Genomic DNA, 12,961 nt, shown 5'->3' with positions numbered 1-12,961 from the left:
TACTGTCTGTCCCCATGACAGTCAATATGGTGATTCCATCCCTTACCAGCTGATTGTCTTTTGTCTCCGTCCTCTTTCTCCCACTGCTGTTTATCCAGCCCCTTCCCCAGACGCGGGCCGCCTCGTATGATTTTCTGCCCCTTCCTCCGGCTGTCTCGTATCTCGCCGACCCCCCCAACCCACTCCGAACTCCGGTGAGCCAGCAGTCGTGTCAAATCAAAATAACATCTTTAAAAATTCAGTCAACATTACCCCTACAAACAGCGAGGGCCCTCCTTGTTGGCTATTCATGTATTCAGGTGTACATTGTATCATGGTGGAGATGCATTCGGCGCGCGGGGGAGCCCGACATGGCAATTCCATCAAAATTTGATGTATTCATTCATAGTCACTAGTAAACTCTGTTTGTTTGCAGATAACCAGGATGTTTACCAGGGGCCGGGGCGGACAGGCACATGCAGATCGGTTTCTTATCGGACGAGCTGCGGCCCTGCACCTGCCGGCCATGTAACCCCTGCTCGGTCCCCAGTGGAACAGCAGCCTGAAGACAACGAGACAGGTTCCCACCATCTTATTAAGACAAGGTTCCCACCATCTTCCTGACGCCTCCTTCCCCCGTTCTGTATATCTTGATGTGTGCTTGTATTTTTTTGTGTGCAGCGCTCCGACAAACACCGTATGTGCTCGGCCTAAGAATTCCTCCCCCGCTTCCTCCCCCTTCATTCCCTCTATCTCATCCTCTCTTCCGTATTTACATCCTTGTTTAGTGTCACATTCTTGGGGTCAAACCAAAGTGCTGTTGCCTCGGGCTGGCTCCCAGGCTTGTGTATCATTGTGTTTGCTGATCACTTTCACCGCCTATCATAGCCCGGCACTCTCCCTGCTTTATTTATTTTTTTATTTGTTATGATAAAATACCCAGTAGTGCTGTACAGGCTGCTTGATCCGGAATAATATGTAAATAGGGAGTACTAAGTGTACCCTTCCTCCCCTCCGCCACCCCTTCGTCTTCCTCCTCTTCCTCCTCTTCCTGGAGTTTCTCCCCCCTCCACGAGTCTCTCACATTCCACCGCTCGCTTCCTTGGAACCGTCCCAAAATCTCATCGTGTCAAAATGCATTACGAACATCAAAACATTTCTGTTTACAACATCGCAGTCGTGTCAATTAAATCTGATAAATTATTCAAACATTTATCTTCCCCCCACCATGCCTGGGGAATTTTTAATCAAGCCTCCTATTTGCTTTAAATTAGCACTGTCAAGTGTGCATTTGTGTAAAATCCCTGGTATCATTAAAGATTTATCAATTGGAAATCTGTTTGGGTTGATTTTACTGTTAATTGGCTAGGAGGCATGCTGTGGCTGCAACAAGTGCCCACGAGTTGGGCTGGAGCGGCAGAGACGTGATATCAGCACCCTCGGATAGAGTTGCACTGGACAGATAGCTGCTGCGGTGCTTTTATTTACAGAGCGCCACAAACTGCTCATTCCGACTGCATTATCATCAACAGTTGGACCCGTATTTGTCTTCGACCTTTCATTTTTTTAGTAGGCAGACAAAATTTCAAGATTTATGGTCAAAGGAGCACTTTTAATGTCATTGCTTGAATGTTTTCCCCATAAAAGCTGCTTTTTTCCAACACTGACTACGTAAAGATTGTCGTTGGGAGGCTGCATTCGAGGCCTTACTCGTGTGCTGGATTTCTAGCCCTCTCCCTGGTCTCTCAGAGTTCAGACTTTCAGAGCCTTCAAATAAAAGGATGGTAAACAAACACGTGATTGTCGGGTATATAAATTGAATTTGATTTATAAAATCAATCTTGAGTTGCAAAAAGTCTGCCAAATGTCTTTGACAGGAACCTTTAATCAGTAGCTAACTAAATCTAAGCCAGGAATCTTGGAAAAGACGAGCTGCGGTTTGTGTTGTCTGTTTCCTACAACACAAGCATCCCAGCCAAGTGTCTTACTGTGCATGTTTGTTATACTCTGAACTTAAACCAATGTAGTTATTATCCAATGCAGTTTATATGAACAGATCAAATCAAACATGTTAAACGTAACCCAAAACTTGGATGATTGCTTTGATACGACCACTAAAATTCAACGTACACATTTTTAAAAAAAAGCTTTATTACGTGCTGCATAAAAAACACCTTAGGCAAGAGTTAAACCGAAGTGAGCTATGGACAAAAAAGCTAAAGCTAAATCAGCCATAGCAGCGTAATCCAAAGAGCATTTAAGAATAAATCAGCTGGTATAATAGCACGGTGAGCCAGGCCAGATGGCAGCCACATGCCTGTCTCAGGCCTCTCGGAGGTTAGACTGAGGTCAAAGAGCAGATCAGTGACACGCACACCCCACTCTCTCTCTCACCCCCTCTATCGCTGTTTCTTTCACTCCTGCCTTTTCTTTGTTTCATGTCTTTCTTCCTCTCTCTCCATTAAAGTTAAATAACCCTCAGCAATGGCAGCGCGGCGAGTGTTTTACATTCTATTGTCCTCTTTACGTTTGACTTTCCGTGGCGGTTTTTTTCTCCAGCGTTTTTGGGCATGTTTGAAGCGTTTTTTGAAGCCGTATCAGAGATGACATGTTTTGTGCATATTTTCAAACAGTCTCCTTTTGTAATGCAAATGGATGTGACTCTGTCAATAAGCAGAAAGGCAGACGCATGCTGAACGGATCGCCCGAAACTTTGGCGGCGCAGAGTTTTGACTGCTGTGAAGGATTGTAATGTTAACTGCTTGTGATGGGGGGGTTGTTTTAGGGCTTCACTGACTCCACTCCACTCCACGCTCACACATGATTTACAAATAGGCACACACACGCACGCACACACACATCCTGTTGGTTCTCACGTTTGTGCTCCAGCGCTCTCTCCATCAGAACTCGACCCCCCGACACACACTGTGCTTCCAGGCCTTCCCCACAGCCCAAAGAACCTGCAGCACATCTGTCTCCACTGCATCTCCTCCTCCTCCTCCCTCCTGCATCGTACTCCTCCTGCTCCTCTAACCGCGGCCAGGTGTTTGCCCACAGCCACACGGCTCTTCATCTCCAGGCCGCCAGACCGACGCTGATGTAATTGCTCTCTCCGCTGATCCATGAAAACAGAGAGAAAGAAGGCGAGGGAGGAAAAGTAGCAAAAGACAAGGAGAGAGACAGCCTGTGTTGTAAAGTCAGGACGAGGCCCGGGATTATGTGACAGGGGGGTGAGGAAGGACGCCTGTGTGACTGTTTTATAGAGGGTGGAGCGTGAGGCTCTGTGAGTGTTTATGAGGAGGTCGGGGATAAGTTGGGTGAGGTGTGCGGCCAAGTTGTGGCCATTTTTTGTTTGTGTGTTTCCAGGTGGAGCCGTCTGCATGCGTGACCTCTCCCAGGAGACAAAGCAGCGCCACAGTGGGACTGTGGCGTGCTTTTAGTGGTTGTGTTGTGAGGGTAATTTCAATTAATGTATTCATGATATTTATATATTTAAATATATTTATAAGGGGTTAAACCCACAGGGGGGGAGGTGGCTTTCCATTTTCCTAATGACATGCAAATGGGGGTGTAATGTTTTGTTCTGTCTCAAGCCCATTCCAGAGAGTTCTGTGATGTTATGGGAATTATGGCATAGTCCTGCATATGTGTCCTAAAGAACGGTTGACCCATCACCGGCTGCCAGGAATCACAAATAAGTCCGAACCGTTTGAAATGAAAAAGTTCACATCTCGGGCGTTTTATCTGACGCTCTCATCCACTTACACTCACACAAGGCGAGCTTTAATCATCCGCATTACATGCAGTCAGTAATCAAGAATTACAAGAGCGCCCTGGCAACAGATCTAACAAATTATTAATGTGTCTTTGAAATGATCATATATCACAGATCCAAGCTCCGAGACTCACTTCATCAAATTGATATAAACACTAATATTAAGTGATAACACCGTATTTAAATTCCAATCTGTTAGTTATCCAATATTGCCCACAGGTATGTTAATAATGTTCCCACCACCGCCGTGCATCATTTCAAATGTCCAATTTTCTGCTCAGCAAAGGAACTAATTCATCAAGTATATCCTATTTGTTCCGTCACGAAACAAACAACAACATTGATTTAATAGTCGGAGATTGCAACATTTAGCGGGGATCCCCTGGAGTTTTGAATAAAGTGTTGGATTAAATTAATCTTTCCTCCCTATGTGGCTAACCTGCAGCACGATGATGAGATGATACTGTATCAAATTAGTGAATCAGAGGGAAAAAGCCTCCTGCTGTTAAAGATCTAATTATTGCAAACACAATAAACAGCTTGATTGTTTTTAATGTATGCTACTAGACCCTTTCTGCCCCAGAGCCCCCTGTGCTTTACTCAAGTCTGAATGCAGGTTTCACTGTGCACAGTATAATACACTGATAATTCTTTTGTTTTATATATTTTAAATTTCAAAAACATCTCTACTACCTTTCTTTAATTATCGAGAATGTGTATTAACACAGAAATTAACCAAAATTGGAAAAAACGGAAATATTTTCAGAACTCATATGAGGGTAGCTGTTGACGTTCGACATTTCGGGAAATAGCCTATGCTTATTTGCTTTTTTGCCAAGAGAAAGGGTGCCTACCACTCTCATGTCTGTACACTAAATGAGGCTATACCACCAGCAGCTAGCTAGCTCAGGTTAGCTGGCTAGGGCGAGGGTTAGCAAGCAAGCAAGCATGAAGACTAGAAACAGATGGAAATAGGGGGTAAGAAAATGACTCACTGTTATGTTTGTATGGTAAATATTAAGCTACAACCAGTCAACAGTTAGCTAAGCATGGAAACAGGAGGAAATAGCTAACTTTGTTATGTTAAAAGGTAGCGTAATAAAATCCTTGTGCTAGCACTGGGGCAGAGAAACTGTCTTGCACATAGCCAAAGCTCGTTACGCTTTTTTACACAGCAAATAAGATTTAAAGGTCATATTGATAACATTTTTATGTCACTGGTATCACACGGTACTATCTGTATCTGTGTGGTAGTTGCCGGTTTGTGGAACAAAATGTTAGAATGACTGACTTCTAACATGGTTGCCCCACTGTTAGCTAGCTAGTGTTAGTACAGTTCACGTTTGCTAGCTAGCATAAGCAATGATTTCCTAGCTAGCGTTAGCAACGTTAATAAACGTTGTGCTAATGCACAAACTGGCAACCATTTGAGGGGGCAGATGATTGATGGAAGGCGATATGGTTATCAATAACACCTTTAATGTGTTAATTGTTCCAGCTTTAGAGGTGCTGCTTGGCCAGCTCTTTCTAACTTTTATGCTAAGCTAAGCTAACCAGCTGCTCGCTTTAGCCTTAGTCTAGGCTCTAATTGCAAATAGGCTAATAATCTTTTCATCTATGGGCTTGAGGGCGAATAGGCAAAGCATATTTCCCCTAAATGTTGAGCTATTCCTTCAAGGTCAATAGATTAAATCTCCAAACTTCTTTGTGTTGAGGTCAGATTAGTGTCAGACTATCGTGTCTTGCAGAATGAATTTGCAAGTCTCTTCGACAGCCCTTCTTTTGAATACATGCTCAGACATATTTCAAGAGTTTTTTCTTCAATTTTATTATTTAAGAGGTGGGGGAAAAAATGTTTCACACACGTTTCTATTAATTTAGTTCTTTCAGTGAGTTCTGGTGGATGTCAGTCTCTCCAGATGGCAGATTTCTCATTCGGGAAGCCAAACTGTTAATTTCCATAAACGCTGAGCGGGAATCTATGCTGATTCAGCGTAAGAAAACATTTATCTTTCAACAAATTGATTCTTGATATTAATTCATGTGTTCACTCTTGAAGTGTGCCCGTGATTTAAGCCTGCCTCTTTTGTATGTCCAACTTAAATTAATTAATGTCATTACTATCATTGTGGTCCAGCTGATTGGTTGGTTCATCATTTACAGTGCTCTCTCTCCAAATCTCATCCTCTCCAGCAACGCTGACATTTGGAGAATTCTTGATTAACATAATTAGACAACTTTGATGGGAGATTTACAAAATCCCCCTTTTCTCCCGTCCTGACTTGTTTCCATGCACGTCTCGCAATCTTCACGTTAATGCTGTGAGTCCGTGGATTAGATGTGACATTTATAAGGGCGTATTTAGCTGAAAATGTATAGAAAATATCCCTCAGTGCGTGAAGATTAAATGAAGAGGAGTCAGTGTTTACCGTTTTTTGACCTGATTTTGTGATTTCATATGAGTGTGTTTGGATTTAAAACAAAAAAGCCAAAGAGAAAGAGAGCGTTAAAAGAGATACACATAAAAAAAAAGAAAAGAAAGAGACACAGATCGACTCTGGCGTGCTGTTATTTCTCTATGAGGGAGACTATACGGAGAGCTCCAGCAGTTTATTGATTTTCAGAACTGCTCTGCTCTCATTGTTATCCCAGGGTGCTGAGCACTGTTCATTGGACACACGCAGCACCTCGGGCTGTGATCCCTGTCTGAGAAACCCCAGCTCTCACAACAGGCCCCTTCCCACAGCACACAACCCAGGGCCCCATTCATACCCATTCATAACTACGTCTCAATAGCTTCCGCTGAGGAGGTAGCAGGCAACCATGGGGGAATAAGGGCATCGAGGCTCATTCTCACATCTTTGAAGTCTATTGTGTGCGCGCTGGAAGACGGGGGAATGTACTCCTTTTTCCAGATGAGAGAATTAGGCTGATATTCCACCGCGTCATGTCGAGCGGGGATGGGTGTCGTGCTTTGGTGGAGGTGAAAGGTTCAGATCAACAAGGCGAACTCATTTATTTCCCTTTCCCAGACTGACTGTGCTTATTCTCGCCGCAGCTGTCGAGGAGGTTAAATTGGTTTGGATAAGCAGTGACTCTGACATTTAGGATGTTTACCCACACATGCTAACAGGAAGAAACAACCAGCTGCATCCAGCCTCCCTCCTACTTATCATGCATGACTCACGAAAAGGAAAATAATGCAAACTAGAGCTGGTTTTTGTATTGTCCACTGCTCGAACCAGGCCATCCGAGCGCCATCGCGAAGTGATGTCATGGCTGCCGCTCACCTTTAGCTCGGGGTTTGTCTTTAATTATTGTCGGCGAGGAACACACAGCCCAGCTCATCAACTGGATAAATATTTGACCGCTGTTCCATAAATTGGCATTGGGGGTTTATTTTAACGACGCATTCTGTCCGAGCCAGACATCATGCACCGAGCGATGCGCGCTGAATTGGCTCTCTGCAGGTGACCACAGCTCGTCTCGGCATGAGGTAAATTAAAACTCACATTTTCTGTTCAGGAAATGAGAGATTTCGTACACTTCCTGAATTTGTCTTATTTAATTATAACCTATGTCAAAGCCTAATCTGGGAAGCTTAGGCAGGGCATCCAATTAATCAAGAAATAGGTATGTTTGTAGACGGCGGAGGAGCGTGTGTGTGTGGGTGTGAGAGAGAGAGGGGAGTTATTGCATGAATACGGGATCATATTTGTGTTTGTGTATCATTTGTGCGTTTGTGTTCGTGCGCACGAGTAGAAATTGATCTGCCGCAACCCGAGGGGCTTCGCTAACAGGACTCAGGGGTACACGCTGGCACTGTGTGAGAAAGCTCAAAGCAGGACACAGGCTATGAGGCTTCACGCCTTAACAAATAAGCATCCCACTGTGATTTTAGCCAGTGTCGCTTTAGCTTGGCTTATGGTTTATGGTAATCGCAAATCTGCGAAGGATCATAGAAATCCAAACAGTCTGACATTTTTGATTATCATTCCACGTTGGACAACAAAGGCGGGAAAAGGACGAAGGAGACACAAAACTTTCAGCCGCAGAAGCTTATCATTTGCGGATGCCGAATCCGTTCATTTTGCAGAATGAGGGTTAGGAACGCATGAAATGACATCTGAGAAAACAAGACAGTTTCACTGGAACATTAAGCTGCTACTCCTAATTCACAGTTGCAGTGATCCTTTCTCGCTAAGTGTGTGCCTGAAGGTTCAGATCGCATAACCAGCTGCGAGTCAACTCTGTCACGAACTTGTAACACTGCATCAATTGTCCCAATATACCCTGATAAGTGAACGTCTGCGTAAGCTTGAGTGGCACGCACGTAATGTAAAGCAGCATGTTATAACTCACTCCCACGGTGTAATATGTCATCACGGAGGATGTGTTTGTTCCACGTGTTGACGATGCTGAGGTGGCTAACGAGAGGCAGATATGGTGATGGCATGCATGAAATGTGTGAGGTTCCTCATATCAAGTAGTCCTTCAGTTGAGTTTGAGCAGATTCCTCCTTTCTCTGGTTTCCACGTATCATCAGCATGAGAAGAATGAGCCTGAGTGACGGGTCAACTGCAGTTTATGTCTCACTGGCTTTGGATGATTGTCAATAAAGTGAAATTAATCACAGATGGGTGTCAACTTTGATCTCATTTTCTTCCAGGAGCCGACGGAAGCCATTTTGGATCCTCTCTAAAGCTGTGGCACAGGCGTCCTCCTCACATGTGGATTTCACATCGCCTGGCCCGAGTTATTGTGATAACCTGCCGAGTGGGCTCTTTTGTTTCGAACGTCAGTATTAATCGTCAATCACCTGCTGTTCTCTTTCTTTATCCGAGGGGATACATATTTATGAAGTCTGGTCCGTTTGTGTGAACATTTGCAACTGATTATACGCGCTCTTCTCACTCCAAACTTGGAGTCCAGATGTGCAGCTATATAAGCAGAAAGTCAGTCATTATACAACTCCCGGGGTCCTTGTTCCTTGAGGAAAAGGGTGTTTGTTTGCATTGAAACACTAATCATTTGCAGTAACAGGCTTCATTCTGATCACAGAGAGATTCTTCTTTAATGAGTCCATCAATTCATGCCTCTATTCATGTCCATTTCCCATTCAGACAGAATGATTCAAGTCGGCCTCCTTTGACAGTTGGACCAATAAAAGGTTGAATGTTTTGATCAGACAGCCTCAAACAATCCTTTACTTGAAAAAAAAAAAAAAAAAAGACTTACCATAATGCTATTAATCATGTGAGGGCGTCAGGGTTCAGCTGGTGTCACGGTCAGCTTCAAAAAGCCTTACTTATTAAGTTCGACTCATTCTGTGTGGAATTGTGTGTAAAATCTTTGAAGATTTGATCAGGTACAGGTGCCGGTTCTTGCTGTTCAAAGCGACGCCTCAACTCTTTCGCCTGGCCATTAAAGTTGACGCAAAGGCCAACGCGGGCCAACTTTTGCATTTCCATTAGAATCGCAGCCTGCTGAGGAATAAGCTCATTAGAGATAATTACAGATGTTCTGTCCCGCAGCCATTTCTCAGTTTTAGCTCAGTTTCTGCAAAAGTTTTAACAAAAAACAAATGTGGCTTAGCGAGAAGCTCCCAGTTAATGATAAAGGTGTATCAGAAAAAAACAAGTGGAGCGCTCAGACTCTTCCACTCAAGCAATTTACCGGTGTGTTAGGGGAACAGTTAAATAATTTGGGGAAATAGGCTTGTTCACTTTCTTGCTGAGAGTTATTATTGATACCACTCACAAGGCTGTGCGGTAAATACATAATGTACAGCTACCGTAATTAGCTCGACTGTTAGTTTACTCAAGGGCCACTTAACTCCTGAGTCTCTGCTGGTTACCTGAATAGAAAATCTGACACATAACCTCCATTATGTACAGAAAAAATATCTACAGAAAGTGAAAGAATAGTAGATTTGATGTCTTATGTCTGTGTATTGTGTTGCAGAGATATCTACTGAAATTAGCATGCTAACAGCTTGCCCTGGCCCGTACTGGTCCAAAGCTCCTGTGCTAGCAGTGTAAACACCAACACCCCCCAGCGATTCGAACTCCCAGTCTGGACTGCTAACTGCATGGCTAACTGACCTAACTAGCTAATGGCAGCTAGTTGACAGCAGTAAGCGATTACTCTGGTGATACGCTGCTCCCGATTTGTTTTGAGCATGAATTCAGCAGGTAGGTAATGCTTACATACTGCTCCTTTAAAACCAAAAATGACTGTTTTTTTACACTTTAGTTTTTTTTAACTTTTCTTAACTTCATTAGCAGGCTTAAGAAGGAACCTCAGTCAGTTTCTCAGTTTTCTCCGTTTTCCAGTCTTTATGCTAAGCTAAGCTAATGAGAAGCTAGCTCCAACTTCATACATATTTTTTACATATTATAGGCCTATTTATCATAAAGATATGACAGTGGTATCAATCACCTCATCTAACTCGCTGCAAGACCAAGCATAATTCTCCCAAAATCAAACTTTTGCTTAAAAACATTTTTTATGTTATTGTGTTCATAAAATGTATCAAAGACTAGCAGCAAAGACTTGGGATGCTTGGATTACTGCAGTGTGTGAGCTTGCAGTGGGACAGTTTTTAGGATGTGTATGTTTGTGTGTGTGCCGGGGGAAAGCCACAAACAGAGATGCGTGTTTGTTTGGGGCCAGCGAAAGGAGGATTAGGCTTGTCGGCAGCGTGTGCACCGACTGAGCCGGCGCTTCCCCTCGCGCAGTGCACACTCCAGCAATCAGGCAGGCTGCCAAACAAACAGATGAAGTCAACAGAGAGACGTTGCCTTGTGTCTTCTGAGATGTGACTGCAACAGATGCAACGCTGACACCGACGCTTGACACAGTGTGACAGCCTACTGTGTCTACACAGCCGGCATCCACTTTGACTTATTTTGAGGGAGGTTTCGGAGGGGGGAAGCGGGGGGATGACACTGTGCACATGATCACACACAAGATAATGTTTGTCAGCAGCAACAGCGATGTCACCGTGTAAGAGAGACAAAGACAGACAACGGGGGTTGATTTCACGGTGCAGTCATGTTGCATGTACAGTCCTCAAAAGATTACCATATGTTCGAGGGGGGGCCTCGCAGTCAGTTTTTAGAGGTGCAGGCTTTGATTTGCTCTGTGCATGATTCAATCTCCGAGGTGAACTATGGCCATTACACACTGCAAGGTCAAAATCCCATTACTTAAATGCAATTTTATCCCTGATTTTTTTTTCCTACAGGCCCCATCTCTCAAATCTATCTCCACATTGCCACCCAGATAGGCAGGCTGAAAGCGCTGCATGCTGGTTAACAGAGTTCTTGGCTTTGAGCAGCTCTAGGGGATGGAGTGAGGGAGTATCTGTATCCAGGTAATTACAGTCTGAGGGGGCACAGAGGTCCTCTGTGATTACACATCAGCCCTGTAATGGATTCAACACTTATAGACGGAGAGAGAGGGAGAGAGACGCATTCCTTACCTTCCCACCGCGAAGGCAGGGGGACGGGGCGGGTGAGAGCAGGCATGGTGGGGCGGGGTAGGTAGGTATATCTGCAAGATGGATTACGTGGGGTTTGCCGAGTTCAACATTGACACAGATTCATCGTAAATCATTATGCCTGGGACCTGGAGTGATTTCTGCATTAGGAGCAGAAAATGGAGTTCAGCCAGTCAATGAGGGAGGGCATATTTCACATCAATCACCTCCACACTCTCATGTTACCAAGGCTTAAATCTCACTTATACTGTTACCAATAGGGTTCAATGGCTATGATGGCAATCAGCAAGACACTGCACTAAACAATACCCTACTGACTACACAGAGGACACAGCATGGGGCTGCGTCGCCATTTATTTAAAGTGAATTATATATGAATAGAAATAGAGTGAAAGATGATTTCGCCACTAAAGAGGTTGTTTAGATTATAACTCTGGGGTATATTTAAAGTTGTTCAAACTTTCACTCATGATGGCTAACTTTCCAGTAGTTTTGTTCCTATCCTTCGTAGAGATAGGGTTGGCCAGGGGCTGAGTATAGAGGTGAGGATGACGAGGATCCAACCACCAAAACTTCAGATAGTGGAGGTTTCACTGAGGCGCAGCTCTGTGGGGAGTAAAATTAGACTTTGACCAGCTGTGTTCTGTTGAATTTGGCATTCCCTCGTTTTTGTCGGCGTTCCCACCGACGTCACAGTAAGTTGAAAAGTACTGAAGTTGCCACAGACTGGACTTGCCATTCGATGAAGGTGACAAAATATGGCAATGATTGTGAAGCATTCTTATTAGACCAAGTAAGACATGTAGAGTACGGACTCAGGATGTTTGAGGGGGTAAAGAGGAAGAGGGCACCGGCTGCATGCAGTGGGGCACCAGCAAACAGAAAGGACACCCTACAAGGCACCTCTGCACAGAAAAAACTCCTGGGTTTACTTCAAACCTACGTTAAAGATCTTAAACATAATCTGTTACTAAACTCCAATACCAGAAATCCTAATTAACTCACTGTATTTTGGATTTGGGCGGGGTAGTGCTGCTTTAAAAGTAGCCTACATTCAACAAAATCACAGATACAGAACTTAATAATAAAGTCCATTGTAGGCTATTTACCCATGTTTTACAGCTGTCAGAGGTAATGTGACATTCAAGATGATGGTTGATTCTTAAAATTAACAGAAGTTATGAACTGTCACGCTGATAAAACAATGTTACACACGCTTCTTAACCACAACAGTAGGGTTACTAATCATATTACAACTTTTAAATAAATGATTTTCAGCAATAAAAGCCAATAAAAGCTTGATATTCCCATGAGTGACATTTTAAATGATCACTACTGATGTCTTTGTGTGATGTCAGTGACTTATTTCATATAACAAAAGTGCTTAAACAGCATTTTAGGGACTGAATGAAATAAACTGTCATATAAATTGGTAGCAATCAGGTCCTGCAACAAATACATCTCACCACAACGACCAACTTACTTGTTTCAGAGGTTTGTTTCAGACATCCCAGTCTTCCTCAGTGATTATCAGGTGGATTTCATAATTAGGTCACGTGATAGTAATTAAAAGTCTCCTGACAACTGACCAATTACATGCAAGGACACTGACATATGTAAGTTTGACCATTTTCAATTAATGTTTTAGTCCAAAATACTTAAATATAATCATTGAATATGATATTTTGACAGATGTTTCAATC

The sequence above is a fragment of the Pagrus pagrus genome (genome assembly GCF_965226575.1).
Source record: "Pagrus pagrus genome assembly, chromosome: 23".
Taxonomy (NCBI): domain Eukaryota; kingdom Metazoa; phylum Chordata; class Actinopteri; order Spariformes; family Sparidae; genus Pagrus; species Pagrus pagrus.
Note: the sequence above shows the minus strand (reverse complement) of the source record.